The following is a 17,165-nucleotide window of genomic DNA, read 5'->3' on the forward strand; positions in this document are numbered from 1 at the left end:
TGGAAGGTGGAAAGATGGGGGGAGGTTTGGGGGGAAATGATTAAGTTTCATTTGGACAAACATATTTTGTTTAGGATGTCTACTGTACATATAATGTGAGATACCTAAAAGTCAGTTGCAGATGCAAGACTGGAGATCCGCAGAAAGGTTGGGAATAGAAAGGTAGATATGAGAATTGCCAGTAAAAAGGTGGTAATTAAATTCATGGGAACTGATAAGATCAGCTGTAAAATAGTTTAGATTCAGAAGAGAAGACGATCCAGGACAGGAAAGGGCATGATCTGGAAGAAGATCTAGCAAAGGAATTTGAGAAGGAGAGGTCAAATAGGTAGGAAGAGAACAGGAGAGTAGTTTCCCGAAATCCTAGAGAGAAGGTGGTTTTCAAGAAAGAGAGTGGTCAGTATTATGGAAGGCTACAGAGAGGTCAAAGAGAATAAGAATTGAGAGAAGGCCATTGGATGTGGCAACTAAGAAATCTCTGATAACTTTTGAGAGAGGGGTTTTGGTGGAATGATAATATTGAAAGCTAGATTATAAGGAATTAGGGAAAGAATAAGGAAAGCAAAAGTAGAGGCAACTACTGTAGATGATCTTTTCTACAAAGGGCAGAAGAAATAGCATGATAATGATGAAAGGATCAAGAAAGAGTTTATTCAGGATGAGGAAGATGAACATATTTGTAACCAGCAGGGAATGAGATAGTAAGCAAAGAGACGAAATAAATGAAAGAGTAGGGATAACAGGATAGCCTGTTAGAGGAGATAGCTATTATTTGACTATAGTATGTAGTCATCTAATAGATATATATGCACACACACATATACATATATAGTATTACATATATGCACATAGTTTATATTAATATAAATATCTAAATCTATAAACATAAGTATATAAGTATATATATATATATATCTGAAATGGGATGGGAGACATGAATAAGTATATGAGTTAGCCCAGGGAAGGAGTCAGGAGTGAGACAGGAATGAAGGAGAGTGACAAAAGACACCTGAGTGGACAGCTAGGTGACGCAGTGGATAGAATACTGTCCCTGGTGTCCGGAGGACCTGAGTTCAGATCCAACCTCAGACACTTAACAATTGCCTAGCTGTGCGACCTTAGGCAAGTTACTTAACCCCATTGTCTTAAAAAGAAAAAAAAAGACACCTGAGTGATAGATGGGAAATAGTGGGGAGAAAAAGGAGTTCATGGCAAATGTTACCAATTTTTTTTTTTATAAAATATGAGGCTAGGATCTCAACTGAGAGAATAGAGGGAAAAGAGAGTCATGGGTTATTTCTCTTTGAATATCTTGTGATTGGAATAACATTTGTCAGATAATGTAGCCTTCATAAATGCTTTTTCATTCATTCATTCATTCATTCATTCATTCATTCATTCATTCTGTGCTTCCTGAAGCAGGGCTAGTTCTTATCTGGACTGTTATCTGACAATAGATAAGTTCCTGGGGAAAAATCCTGGGAAAATCAGACAAGGCAAATGATGTTCCCAGTAGAAGGGGAGGCTGAGATAGGAGAGTAGAAAGACTAATGTAGTCAACTGCTAGAGAGGCTTTCGGGGTACTGAGATCTTCAGAAAATGCCAGATAGAAGAGGGGGGTCAACTGTCAATCAGATTTGAAATTAACCCACTAAAGATTAGAGATCTAAAACGCACAGATTTAAGATGAGTTAACATTTTTACCTGAACTAAAATTACTTTCCATCAGTTCACTTCCTCATTGCCAGATGACTCTACTGCTTAATGTTTTCCCAGAAAGGTGCTACCATTCCTGTTGACCCAGCCACTCCCAATGAATCACAGACCCATATCGGTCTAACCTCTCATCCAGTGGAGAAAGCTCTTCCTGACCAATGATCATCTAACCTCAGCTTGCTTATTTTTAGAGACAGGGAGCTCACTACTTGAAACAACGAAGGATAATTGTTAGAACCTTCTTTCTCATGTTGAATCAAAACCAGTCTTCTACAATTCCCAACTATTGGTTTTTTGTTTTTTTTCTTCTGGAACAAGACAGAACAAGTATGCAATGTTTCTATATGATCCTCCTATAAATAATTTAAGTCTGTTCATCTTTTTTTATATCTTTGTATTTTGGGAATATAAGAATCTCAGTTCTTTCAAACTTTTTCCCCTTGCAACCCTGATTTTCTTCCCTTGGAATGAATTCTAGGTTGTTAATGGGGGGGGGGGGAGAGAAAAGAGAAGAGAAGAGAGAGAATAAGCATTTATTAAGTGCCTCCTGTGTACCAAATGTTGCATTGAGGGTTTTACTAAGTATTGAACCTCACAACAGCCTTTTGAGGTCAGTGCTCTTATGATCACGATGAGAAAACCAAGACACAGAGAGGCTAACAGACTTGCCTAGGGTCATTTAGCTAGTAATTATTTCCAGTAGGATTCAAACTCAGGTCTTTCTGACTCCCAAGTCTAGCATTCTATGTCATAAAGGAGAGAGGGAAGATGAAATGGGTGGGGAAATGACGATGGTGTAGTTATGGATGATAAGTGTTAAGGAGATCTGGTTCTGGGCAAGATAAGGTTAAAAAACTAAACTGAGTCCATATCCCAGAGGCAAGAGTTTAATGTTCTGAGGAGATAGAGATGATGGATAGAGTAGCAGCAGCATGGTATGACCAAAACTGGATTTGGGGATTCCTTTATGAAGAAATTTCCTCTACCAACCCAGGTTGGCACCTACCCTTCACCTTAGTGTCTCAGAGAATTGTCTAGAGCACTGAGAAGCTAAAATAACTTGAGCTATCCAGTCACAGTACGTCAGGCCTTCCTAGTTCTAAAGCCTGCTTTTCCATACTGCCCCTCTAATAAGTTACTATATCCCCAATCAAACAGAATACCATTTAGGTATGGTCTGACAGATGCAGGGTCAAGACAAAATTATTAATTCTCATGATCTCTACAGGATCTTATACTACAAGATGGCACATCTCTAGATGATAGTTTGTGCTAATATACCAGGACATCTTGGACCCATCTAGGGATTTCTGACCAGTGTGAGTAGTAGTCTTCATTTTAGCTGCTGGAGTCACCAGAAAATATCAAGCATATATAATGAAAAAGAAAGATCATAGGTTGTATATTTTTCAGAAACAGAAATAACAGTTTCAACAATATTATCCTTCAATAAGTATAAGAAGAATAATAGTGCAATGATTTTTGAGAGGTAGTATACATAATCAATGTGTAAAGATGGTAGAATATTACCACAATCCTTATTATTCTAGTGATATCATAGATCTAGTCTTCTGCTTCCCCAGTGGGTACCAAGTAATGAATGATGGATTTGGGGTTTGCATCTTTGATCTTTGGGAACATTTTTGCCATTTTGGGGAGAAACTATGGAAAGAGCTTGAGTCATTTCATGATGCAAAGATAATTCCTTGGAAAAAATGCAGATGAGTCAGCTCTAGGAGAAATAATTCAATATGTGACAGTAGCTTCCTGCCTCCCATCTCCTTCAGATGTGGCTAATCCTGCTTCTCTGACATGCGTCAACAGTCAATTATTCTTGCCCATGGAGGAAGGTAGTTTCAGTTACCTTCCTGAAAAGACACGTGTACTAGATCTCCCAGGGTGCTCCTGACAAGGTTAAATACTGTCCATAGCTGTTTACCTAAAGTATAAAGAGAGAATGAAGGATTTTTTCTAATGAGAAGGAAGAGAAAATAAACAAGAGGAGAAAGAAGGGTGGAATTATGAAGGGGGGGATAGATATACACAATCAAAAAAGAAAGAGATGCATATCCAAGAAGGGGAAGAGTCTTCAGGGGCCACAGGCATCTGTGCTCTTTTAAAACTCTGTTCTTTCTCTTTTCCTGGAGTCCTTTTTGCCCAGGAAGTACAGAACTTCTTCATAGAAAATGCCAGTGGCAAAACCTGCTGTTTCAGTTTTCCAAAGGGCAGCAGCAGGCAGATTTCCCCAGATGGATTCTTCTCCTTTCTGACTTCTCAGCTGTCTCCTATACTCCAAGGCCATACCTCAAACTGAAGGGTAAGCCACATGGTGAACACTGTCTTGGGAGGCTTCTTTTGGGGGAGGGTTTTATTTTTTCCCTTTAACAGATTCTTTTTAATAATAAAAATTGTAAGTCCTCAAGTTCTTCTCCACATGAAAAGGCCATTGATCATTGCTGGTCGTGATTGAAGAATCAAAGTATTACAGAATTATATTTTTGTGGGGAAATTTTACCAAATGCAAATATAAAATAGAAATAATATACAGATTGAGAATTGAGCTTCTAACTTGATTAGCCCTTTGCCAGTTCTCTCTAGACAAGCAATATAACAAAGGATTTTATATCCTCACTGAGTGTAAAAAAGATGGTACTTTTTGGTTAGTCATTTGATAATTCTAAAACACTAAACTTAGGCAAGTCCCCAGAAGTCACATACAGCAGTGATTTGACTGTTTCAACAATAGGTTCAAACAGCTTTTATTGCCTTCTTTCATTCTACAACTTTCCTAAAGTTGACACATAACTACCTAAACTTTACAAATTCTCTAGAAGCTTCTGGTGTGTACTTTCTTGTCTCTACATGCTTCCCTTATGATTGGCAAGACTTGAAACTTAAACTTTCCATATGTGTTGTCTCTCCCATTAGAGTATAATCTCCTGGAAAGCAGGGGCTATCTTACTTCCTTATTTGTATTCCCAATGTTTACATAATGTTTTGCAAATAGCAAGCATTTAATAAATGCTTTATTTACTCATTCAAAATGGAAACTCTTTGGAGACAAATTCCATATCTCATAGAATTACTGAATGTTGAAGCTGGAAAAGAGTAGAGATCCAGTTCAAATCCTCAACTGACAGCTTAGAAAACTGAAGTCCAGAGAGGAAATAACTTGCCCAAGGTCACATGTAGCTCATACTTAACTGAGTTCTGAGTCCTTGGGGGATAACACTACATAGGATAGAGAATAAATAGTATAACAAAAGAGAAATACTTGGGCTTGAGGTTGGCCCAAAGCAAAATTCTAAAATTGACAAAATTCATCTTTGGTATTCTTCTTCCTTCCATCCTAAGCCTCCCCTCCACTCCCCAAAAACTTCAGGCACCCTGTCCTTATCCTGTTCTTAAGCCCTCCATAGTGACCCAATGCCCAGACCTATATTGCTTCACAAAGTCCTCTTTGATTCCAAATTATCTCCAAGTCTTAAACCCTGACCTTATGACTCTGTAGTCTAATGGGTCAGTTCTTTCCAGGTCACTTTTTATTCAAGTTAATTCAACAAACATTTATTAGTCATCAACTGTGGGCAGTGAATTGTGCTAGATACTGAGGCTACTAAGAAAATAATAAACTAATTTCTGCCCTCAAGAAACTTCTACTTTACTGAACAGATACAAGATTTATGTATCATTTGTATACAAAATAATTTTTAAAAAAGAGAGCATTCATAACTGAGTGGGGATGGCAAATCAGAGAAGAAGTCTTGAAAAAGGCTAGAGATGGGAGCCAAGATGGTGACGGGAGAGGAGTCTCTCTTAGGTGCTCTCTCTCTCTCTGACATTTCCAAACTCATAAAAGGATTCTAACTGAATTTTTGAGAGACAGAACAAACAGAGGGATCCAGTGAGGCAATTCTCCAGCCCAAGGTAACCTGGAAAAGAGTGGAAAGGCTCCACTCCACAGGGAGAGTGAAGGAACTTCAACCTCCTGGAGGCAGCCCCAGAGTTCTGGGAGCCATGGCTCATGGCAGCAGGGGCAGTTTCCTGACCTACACCCCAGGGGAGCACTGGGCACAACTTGGGGGATCAGTGGGGGGACCTCTGCCAGAGAGAGCATGTGAAACCCAGCCCTCAGGGCACTCAGTGATCAGCCTGGCTGCAGGAGCCCAGATCCAGGAACTGGAAGCAGGCAGAGCCAGTAAGCAGGAGCCCCCAGGTGTGAGTAGGGGAGAGGAGAGAGACTGCCAAGGTCTGTCCTCTGTCCCTGGAACAGTACTCTGGGGCTCTGACCACATTCAGATCCTGATCACAGTCTAAGTCATCCATAGAACAGCAGCCCCCCCCCACCTCAGCCCTGTGGCAGAGGGGTGCACTTGTAGTCATTCACAAACCAAGAGGGAAGACAGAACTTCACACATGGAGATCCTTGGTGGGGGGATGTCCCAATAATACTCAAAAGCTCAGGAAGCACCCCAGAACCAGGCACGGACTGGAGAAATGAGTAAGCAGAGAGAAAAGAAGAGGAACACCATTGAGAAATACTTTGTCTATGATCCCAAGAAGGATCAAAATACTCAATCTGAACATGAGGAAGTACATGCTCCTGCATCTAAAGGCTCCAAGAAAAATGGAAATTGGGTTTAGGCTATGACAGAGCTCAAAAAAAGACTTTGAAAATCAAGTGAAGGAGATAGAAGAAAAATTGGGAAAAGAAATGAGAGAGATGCAGGAAAAAACATGAAAATGAAGTCAGCAGTTTAGCCAAGGAGATCCAAAAAAATGCTGAAGAAAATAACATGTTAAAAACCAGCATAGGTCAAGTGGATAAAACAGTTTTAAAAAGTTATTGAGGAGAAGAATGCTTTAAAAAGCAGAACTGGCCAGATGGAAAAAAGAGATAAGAAAGCTCTCTGAGGAAAACAAATTCTTCAGATATAGAATGGAACTGAAGGAGGCTGCTGACTTTATGAGAAATCAAGACACAATACTTCAAAACCAAAAGAATGAAAAATTAGAAGAAAATGTGAAACATCTCATTGAAAAAACAACTGATCTGGAAAACAGATTCAGAGAAGATAATTTAAAAATTATTGGGATACCTGAAAGTCATGATCAGGAAAAGAGCCTTGACATCATTTTTAAAGAATTCCTACAGGAAAATTGCCCTGATATCCTAGAAGCAGAGGGCAAAATAGAAATGGAGAGAATCCACCAATCTCCCCAAGAAAGAGATCCAAAGAAATAACCCCCCATGAATATTATAGCCAGGTTCCAGAACTCCCAAGTCAAAGAGAAAATATTACAAGCAGCCAGAAGGACGCAATTCAAATATCATGGAGCTGCAGTCAGGATCACACGGACTTAGCAGCAACTACATTAAAAGCCCATAGGGCTTGTAATATAATATTGTGGAAGGCAAAAGAGCTTAGAATGCAACCAAGAATCAACTACCCAGCAAAACTGAACATCTTCTTCCAGGGAAAAAGATGGACTTTCAATGAACCAGGGGAATTTCAAATGTTCCTGATGGAATGGCCAGAGCTGAACAGAAAGTTTGATCTTCAAATACAGGACTCAGGTGAAGCATAGAGAATGGAGGAGAAGGGTAAAATATGAGGGCCTTAATGATGATGAACTACATGTATTCCTGCATAGAAAAATGATACTGATAATACTCCTATGAACCTTCTCATTTAATAGAGCAGATAGAAGGAACTTTTATAGATGAAGCACAGGAGAGAGCTGAATTTGAAGATATAATATAGTGTAAAACTGGATTCAATGGCTAAAAGGGAAATGTAATGGGAGAAAGAAAAAGGAGAGATGGAATAGGCTAAGATATTTCATATAATAAGATTTTTTTATTACAATGAGCTATTGCAATGATATTGAAGGGGGGAAGGCAATGGGGAATGAGGGAACCTTTGCTCTCATCAGAGGTGGCTCAGAGAGGAAACAGCATATATACTCAATAGGGTATAGACGTTTGGAGTAAGAAGGAGAGAAGGGGGACAGGAGAGGGGGATGTGAGTCATGGAGGAGAGGATGGACTGTGGTGGGAGAGTGGTCAGATAGATAACGCATTTTCTTTTTTACTTCTTGCAAGGGGCTGGTATTGGATGGCCTATCTGGGAGATAGGGCTGGGTGGATGCTGGGCCTAAGGGGTGGTATGTGGGCTCCCAGCCTCTTGGCCCCAGGGCTGGGGATCTGTCTGCTGTGCTACCCTACAGCACATTTAAGAAGAGGGACAGAGTGAAAGGAGAGAGAAAATATAGTATATGGTAGTGGGGAATGTACGTATGGAGGGAGTTGCAATCAAGAATGGCAACGGTGGAAAAATATGGAAGTAGCTTTTGTGATGGACTTATCATAAAGAATGTGATCCACCCGGGACAGAACTGAAGGTGTTGGAAGACAGACGGAAGCACATTTATTATTATTTGGGGGGGGGGGGGTTCAGGGCAAATGGGGCTGGGTGGCTTGCCTGGGGCTGCATAGCTGGGTGATTGATGGGTGTCTGAAGGTGGATTTGGACCCATGTGGTCCTGGCTCCAAGGCCAGTGCTCCATCCACTGTACCACCTGGCTGCACCTATTATTATTATTATTATTAATTTTAATTTTTCTCTTTCCTTTACTTTATCACTTATGTGGGTCTATATTTTGGGGGAGGGGTATTATGTTTACTCTTAAACAAGAATATTTTATTTATAAAAAAAACCATTTGTACAAAAATAAGAATAAATAAAATTTTACATTCATTTAAAAAAAGAAGCTTAGGGATGCTATGAAGTGGAAGAGAGAAGGGTACATTCCAAGTATTAAGGATGACTTGGACAAAAGCATGGAGGCAGAAGATGGAATGTCAAATATGGGGGAAAACTAATGGGTCATTTTGATTTGAGTATGTAAATAGTAATATGAAATTAAACTGGGAGGGTAAATGGAAGTCAGATTAATAAGGGCTTTAAATGCTAGGTGGAAAGTACTGTATTTTGTTCTTGAGACAATAGGGAACCAATGCAGAATTTTTAGTAAAAAGATAAGAATGTTAGTTTGGTGATTGTATGGAAGGTGGGCTACCCTGAAAGTCAGCTAGTCCTGTCTGGGAATCTGACTCCAATTCTGAATCCATAAATTAACATAGAAATGATCTTTGGAGGATGGGATAAGAGGGAATGGGCAGAAGGAAGGGGGGGAATAGGTGATAGAAGAGAGGGAAGATTGTGGGAAAGGGTACTCAGAAGAAAGGGAAGATCGTGGGAGAGGGTGCAACACATTTTTGGACAGGGACAGGGTGAAAGGAGAGAGAGAGAGAATAGAATAAATGATAGTGGGAAGGAATAGAGTGGAGGGAAATATAACTAGTAATAGCAACTGTGGGATATTGAAACAACTTCTTTGGTGGACTCATGATAAAGAAGGCAATTCATCCCAGAGACAGAGTTGTTGGAATCTGAACACAGACTGAAGTACATTTTTTCTTCTCTCACTATTCTTGAGGTTTCTCATCTTTTCTGGGGGGGGGGGGGGGGGGAAGAGGTGTTTTATGTTTACTCTCACAACAAGATTATTGTAATAATATAAAATAGACCACAAAAATAATGAAATAATTAATTAATTAATTTTTAAAAAAAGAAATGACCTTTGGAACAGTCAAGTGCTTAGATATGATCAAGGACACATCAATTGCCTCCCTTGTAACACAGCATCATTATTGCCCAACCTTTTGCTGGGCCTAATACCAAAGCAGCTTGCATTTTATTCCACAATAGAAAAACCTAACACAAGGAAGCAAACACATAGGAAACACCAACCAAGGAACCAAATTTCTCAGAGCTGTGACACATAAAAATCTCTACTTAACCCCCTTCTTCTCCTGCTAGCTATGAGGGGACAGCTAGGTGGCATAGTAGGTAGAGCACTGGAATCAGGAGAACCTGAGTTCAAAGCTAGCCTCAGAGGCTCAATATTTACTTAACTGTGTGACTTTGTACAAGTCACTTAACCCCATTGCCCCATCAAGATAGAGTAGTTATGAGCAGCCTTGCTTCATTATGATCCTTTATAGCAGGGCTGCCTTTCTGTTCTACAGATCAAGCACCCTACCTTACTGATTGTGATAAGTATTGAGGGAGAGGGTCAGGTAAAATAGGGACAGAAGCGATTTCAGCTATATGTATCTTTTGAAAATCTCAGGAAACAGTTTCTTGTTATAGTTTCCCCCCCCACCCCCCCAAGAAATTACAAGTACTTTAAAATTTGTCATTTAATCCTCACATTACTCCTAGGTTTGTATGAGGTGTTCAGGGAGAACTGGCACCTCTGGTGTCAAGGCTTGCCAAGGTCTTTTCAGAGCTGCTTATCCACCTTTGGTGTGAACCTGTCACCCAACATTCACCTGTGGTTCCAAGAAGCTGTAGCATTCACAGCAACCACACCTCAGTAAAAGCATCTTGGTAGATGGGCTAAACCAGAATGAAGGCAACCAATCTGTCTCAAATCCACCGGTGAATTGGCTGGGGGTGGGGAGTCTATTATATGAGAAGACTACCCCTAGAGGAATGGGTAGATGAGAACAATTTGTTTTGACTACCAAAAAGATGGCTGAAACAGATACTGTGAGTTCAAAACTTGGTCAGACATTGAAGATGGACATACACTGCATCCAAAGCCATCACTGGTCTTCTGGACTTTTGTCCTGCCATTGAATTTCCATGACTATGAGAGAGAGAGAGAGAGAGAGAGAGAGAGAGAGAGAGAGAGGCTGACAACTTTTTTACCTCATTTACAATGGTCATCTTTGAAAATGAAGGACAAACATTATTCCTATAAGAATGGTTGGTCTTATTTTCATATAATAACTTTTAATTTAGTAATGATATCTCTAGTGTTCACCCATGAACAGAATCAAATCCATTGGTTTAGTAATTTTTTCTTATTACCTATAAGAAAATTTTATAGATGCTTTCAGTAAATAGAATATTAAAAATGTGAGGAATCTTAATGATCCCAGAGTCAGTACAACTTCCATAGTCATCCTAGTCACATTGTGGAGCTAAAGAACCTTCTTCCAAAAGAGGCTAGGAACAAAGATAGTAGTCTGATTTGTGGGATCAGTGTATAGTCAACACCTGCCTTTAAAAATGCTTTGGAAAGGTAAAGTTGGTGGATCAGGATGCATCCTGAATGTTAATAAGTGACATTCATTTAAAAATCTATTTTAGGTTAAATAAACTATAATCTTGTGGTTTCTAACATCTGTCATGAATAAATAAACTTTTTGGTATCTGACAAGGAAAAGGGAAGAAAAAAGAAGTTTGTATTCTAATTCTAGTATTCTAATACCATTCAGGGGAGATATTCTTGATTCTAGATAACTGATATGGTGCTTTGAACAAAAAATAATTCTTACAAATCATGAAGCTACCTCACTTCAACTTAATAAAAATATCCCTTAAGGTTTTGTTTTTGTTTATTTTTTCAGGGGAGAGGGAAGTAGGAAAGAGGAAAAAAAATGCTTATTATTTGAAAAAAATTGGTTAAAAAAGAGAGAAAAGATCCCTCAAGAACAGCCACTTCTTTATCTTTTATTCAACTTTCGCCAAGCAATCTTCTACATTTGTAATTTGTTCTGCTGAGCAAGCCTATTCATCAGGGAGAAAAAATCATGTGTATCAGTAGTAGTTCTCACACAAAGTAAATTTCCATTTGTAATAAATTGACATCCTGGATTATCAATTTGTTAGTGTAAATTGACTCCTCAAAGCTTGATTACCTCTGTATAAACTGATACTATCAAATCCCTGAACTTGCAGTTCTGAGGACCACATCTAAGACTTATGGTGAATCTTCCCACCGCTATTCATGAAGTCCAACCTAAGCAGGCCTCTCTTTAGAAGTAGCTTTTGTCTACTCCAACTTGTACTTTGAACCTCGGCTCTGAGAGTTCAGTGACTCTTGCTTTGGTTTCTGACTCCTGGTTTGTATCTTGGACTTTGGGTCTGGTGACAGCCTGACTCTTGGCTTTTATGACTGCCTCTACCATCAAACTGATTTCTTGCTGTGACCTCATTTAGCCTCCTGTTTGAGGCCATAGTCCTGAGGCCTCCTTTCCTATTACTGGGCTCCATTATAACCTAGTTCCTTCACGGGGCTTCTAAGACAGAACCTACTTGAGTCTATCAAAGTATAAATGAATAAAACTAATTTTTAAAGTTTTTTTAAATTTTGAACTTAACGAACACCAAATAGTATTTTTCTCTTTTGATAGTATTTTATTTTTTCTAAGTATATGTAAAGAAAAATTTTAACGTTCATTTAAAAATTTTGAGTTCCAAATGTTCTTTCTCCTTTCCTCACCTCCCACCTTCCTAATACAATAAAAAGTTGGTTTAGATTATGGATGAAATCATGCAAAGCATATTTTCATATTAGTCATGTTGTGAAAGAAGAAATAGATCAAAAGAAACACACACACACACACACACACACACACACATACACACATGAAAACAGTATGCCTCAATCTGCATTCAGATTCCACAAGTTCTTTCTCTAGCTCAATGGTATTTTTCCTTATGAGTCCTTTGGAATTATCTTGGATTACTGTTTTGCTAGGAATAGAATAGGCATTTTCATATGAAAAGAAGACCAGAAAAAAGAGAATTATAAGTAAAAATTGTGAATCTCTATTATAGGCAGCTTGATTTTTTAGAAGACCATAATAAAATCAACATCTTACTTTCAGAGCTGACCAGTTTGTGTGTATTTCCTTATAAACATCCTTCTGTCTCCTGGTACATTTTTTAAGTGCTTCAGTGACCTCTTTTATTTGTTTTTTTGTTTCTTTTTCAGGAGAGGGTTACACTACTAATAATTTCCTTGCAAATTTACCCCCAATGAAAACAAGGAAAACCATAGTCAAGCAAATCAAAAACTCACATTGTTAAGTCCAAAAATGTCTCTCTCCTCCTGAACCTTGAATCCAATTCTCTAACAGGAAATGGATTACATGCTTCATTATCAATGTTCTGGAGTTAAGGTTGGTCATTACCCTGATTAGATTTCTCAAATGGAACTTTATTCTAAAGTTCAGGCATCATTGGCCTGAAAATACCAGGGTGTCCTCCTGCTTTCCTCCATTGTACAGGAGGAAATTATGATACCATAGAAAGTGGAGAAACAGGCCAGCAAAATCTAATCTGGATAATTTTGCTTCTCTAAGATTTGGGCAGTAAGCCTTTGGAGTTTGTAAAGTTGACCCCCTAAAGTCCCTCTCACTCCCCTAATCCATCTAAAGACGTCTAGGATAAGGGGGTTGCTTCTGGAATAATGCATATTTCCCTGGGCCATTTCTTTGCTGTTCTATAATCTCCCTCAAGACTAAGTGCTCTATGTCCCCTTTGCCACCACCCCCTCCCCTCCCCTCCCCACCCCAACACTTTCTTCTCTTGCAGAATCTACTGTGAGCTCAGAAGTCTGTCTTTATGATGCAGCATCTGACCTGGATTTCTCAGCATAGAACCCTCCTGCTATTATTGCAGCATTGGGAAAACGCAAGGCTCCTTTCTGCTATGCTGGCTATCTCTCTCATAACAAACCATCCACTAGAGCTGCAATTGCCAGCCTTTACTAACATTAAACAATCAGATTCCTCTCCTTCCATCCCAGGCCTAATTTGAAATTAAAAAATACTTTGTGCACTTATAATACTTTGTATGCACTCTATGTTTTGTATAAAAATTAAATCCAGTCCTTGGAACACTAGATACATGCCACGCAGGTTACTATTTGTTTGTGATGCCAAAATAAAGTATTTCCACCCAAATTGTACTTCGACAGGCTTTATATTCACTTACTCCCAATCAGGGGGTGTGCTGGAACCAGCTCTAAAGGGCTTGCTAGAAAAAAATTGCTACATTTTCAGTGTGAATATTTACATTTCAGAATCTAGTAAACACAACAAATCAGGGTTTGGTTTATTATTTTGTTGATTTTCTAGACTTAAGAAAGTGATGATAAAAATGTTAATTCTGTTTTAAACCTAAAAATTTGTTGAGTGTACAATTTCTCCACCCCCTAACCCCACCCCAAAGAGCCAACTATCATGCATTTATCAACAACCACTGCTCCCAGTATTTCTTTTTTCTTTTTGGTCTTTGTGAGGCAGTGGGGTTAAATGACTTGTCCAAAGTCATTCAGCTAGTAATTTATCAAATGTCTAGGGCTGGACTTAAATTCAGGTCCTCTTGACTCCAGAGCCAATGCACTAACCACTGCACCACCTAGTTGCCCTCCCTCACCACCACTCCCCACTCAGATTTCTAACTGAGTTCCACTTCTAAACCCAACTCTAAATAGGGGCAGAAGGTAGAGGGATGCTCATTAACAGTTATGTGGTAACCCTAGGAAGCTTTCAAAACATGCACATGTCCAAATCTTCAGAGAACTTTCTCATTGACTCCTGATGGTGTAGGTCTGAATTTGTATATTTGCAGAAACAAGCTAATTAACATACAGGGAGAAGTTTACAAGTCCAAAAATTATATCAAAGATTAGAAATCTGGGAAAAAATAGAACCTGGGAGTTGAACTTCTCACCAGTTTCAATTACAAGAGCCATGACTATCATCTAGCACTCTGAGTAATAATTTTTGTGGAATTTTGTAGCAATTTTGTGACACTTTTATGGAAGGACGAGGATGAGTCTCGCTGAATGGACAAAGATGATTGGACAATGATCTACATGTTGGAGGGAATACTTATATTGACAGAACCATGAATTCTCTGGAGAAATAGAATACTGAAATGATCAAAGTAGCTGCCCATATTTGTTCCTCTTTAGTGAGCCTAATGAATAGTTTGAATTGTTCTCATATATGAGAATTTGTACTGTTTGAAGTTATAATTATATAAAATATAATTGTTTCATTTTTTTGTTATTCAGTCATTTTTCAATTGTGTTTGATTCTTCATGATTCCATTTGAGGTGTTCTTTGGCTTGCCATTTCCTTCTCCAGTTCATTTTCCAGATGGGGAAACTGAGGCAAACAGGGTCACATAGCTAATAAGATTAGAAATTAGACTTGAATTTGGGAAAATAAGCTTTCCTGAATCCAGGCCTAGCACTCTGTCCACTCTGTAACATAGCTAAATTTAAATACAACTCCTCAAGGGAGATTAATTATTTATATAAATCAGGACCTAGCTGTACTGTTTATACTTTTTTCATCCTCTAAACTCCCAAAGCTCTGATTTTTTTTTGCTTGTTTATTTAATTGGAATTTTTTGGGAAGAAGAGGAGAAAATTGGGGGGAAGCGGAGGTGGGGGTGACAGATCTGAACCTGTGATTTCATCAGTATAGGATCCTTAAGGGCAGGGTCTGATTTTGCTTTTTCTTTGTATCCTCAGGCTTACTACATAATAAGTATTTAAATGCTTTTTGTCAAATCAAAAGAGAAATGCCCTCCATGATGCAGATCCATAGTTTATCTATTGGTTTAGGGTATTGCCCCTTTCTCTGTCAGCATCATAGGCAGAACCCAGGATTTCCAGGTGCCACATCTGGTTCTCTATCCACTCCACCTCACTGCTTCTGAATTCTCTGTCTCTATGTCTTTTAAGGCACTTAAGATAGTTTAGCTTATCTTATAGCCTTTTGGGGTTATACTTAGCTTCCCTCCTGGATTAGAAATTCTGTGAGAGCAAAGATTCATCTGATTTATCTATTCACCCAGGATAGTAGTTTACACAAAATAATTGCTCAATTAGTAATTGTTGATTGAAAGGGGAAAGGAAATGAGTCTAAAAAAAAATAGAGTGCTGGCCCTGGAGTCAGGAGAACCTGAGTTCAAATCCAGTCTCAGATGCTTAATTAATTAATTACCTAGCTGTGTGACCTTGGGCAAGTCACTTAACCCCATTGCCTTGCAAAAAAAAATAATAGTGTGCCCCATAAAGGGGCTCCTAGGTAGCACAGTGGGTAGCATGCTGGGCTTGAAGTCAAGAAGACCTGTGTTCAAGCCTAGTGTTAGACTTTTACTAGTGCCATGACCCCGGGCAAGGCACTTCACCTTGTTTACTTCACTTTTTTTTCCATTTAGAAAATGAACTGGAGAAGGAAATGACAATCCACTCCAGTATCTCTGCCAAGAAACCTCCAAATGGAACCAGAAAGAGTGGGAAATGACTGAACAACAACAAAAGCAAGGAAGAGCCTCTCACAGCATGAAATATCAAGAAATCAAATCTACCATATTTCCCCTCATGTATAAGATACTTCCATGTATAATAAGTACCTTAATTTTGAGGCCCAAAATTAAAAAAAAGTAATACATAAAGTTATTGAACTCAAGTTTTATTCATCATAAAATTCATTTAATTCCTTGTCACTGTCAAAACTCCTATCCATGAGCTCCTCCTCATCTGTGTTTGATGATGAATCACTGTCTTAGGAGAGGCTCTGACTGCTCTCCAGCTTGTGCTCTGGTCTGGGGCTAACCACAAGTGTTCCCTGGTGCATGAACACATGCTTAGTTCATTTTGTTTCATGAACCTGAAGCACCAACTGTGTCCTCCTTTGAAATCAGGAACTTCATTTTCATCAGCAATTCTTCTTGCTGCTGAACTGTCTTTGTGGACACAAGAATTACACTTGCCCTTGGCTCCTCAATCAATCTCTTCAATTTCTTCTCGGCAACATGATTTCTATTCATTTTTTCAAACTATCATTTTTTTTAGGTTTTTTTTTTTGGCAAGGCAATGGGGTTAAGTGGCTTGCCCAAGGCCACACAGCTAGGTAATTATTAAGTGTGTGAGGCCAGATTTGAACTCAGGTACTCCTGACTCCAGGGCTGATGCTCTATACACTGCGCCACCTAGTCACTCCCAAAACTGTATCATTTTTAACTTGAATTCAGCACTGTACAAAAATCTTTTCTAAGCCATTTCTGAGTACAACGTGGCAAAACATAATATAATATACTGGTAGCAAATGGGAAACAATGAGTACAAAACAAGTGCAAAAAAATGGGAAATGTAAGTAAAAAAAAAATCTAGAGCCATAGTATAAGACACTTCTAGGTTTTAGATCCCAGATTTTTCGATAAAGGGTGCATCTGATACATGGCAAGATATGGTATGGTTTTTTTCCTTTCAGAAAGCTCTTCTTGGTTTCTTAAAAAAGAGAGAGAGCTATGAAGTGACTTCAGCAAGTGAAAAGACACCTTGAGAACCCCTAATAAGACATAAACCACATGGAAGCCTGTTCTTCTTTTCTTCCCTCTTGGATAAGACAAAAGCAAGGCAATCTATCACTAAATAGTCTTAGATTGTTTATAGCTAAATAGTAGGTAAAGTTATGTTCTGTCTGATAACTAGTTAGATTACCTTAACCCATTTCATACTGTCTGTGGCGGATCCTCGGCTATTTATTTACAGCTATTTAG

The 17,165-nt window shown here is 38.8% G+C and overlaps 1 protein-coding gene across 1 annotated transcript in view; it reads left to right on the top strand.

The window, feature by feature from the left end:
- The first annotated feature begins 3,926 nt into the window (after positions 1 to 3,926).
- Positions 3,927 to 17,165, top strand: part of LARP4B (La ribonucleoprotein 4B) — a 259,367-nt gene continuing 246,128 nt past the window's right edge. Inside the window, exon 1 of the mRNA XM_074193227.1 lies at positions 3,927 to 4,033. The gene's annotated coding sequence lies outside the window, so the exon portion shown is untranslated. The remainder of the gene's footprint in view (positions 4,034 to 17,165) is intronic.

This window comes from Macrotis lagotis, chromosome 7 (genome assembly GCF_037893015.1).
Source record: "Macrotis lagotis isolate mMagLag1 chromosome 7, bilby.v1.9.chrom.fasta, whole genome shotgun sequence".
In the NCBI taxonomy this organism is placed as follows: Eukaryota; Metazoa; Chordata; class Mammalia; order Peramelemorphia; family Peramelidae; genus Macrotis; species Macrotis lagotis.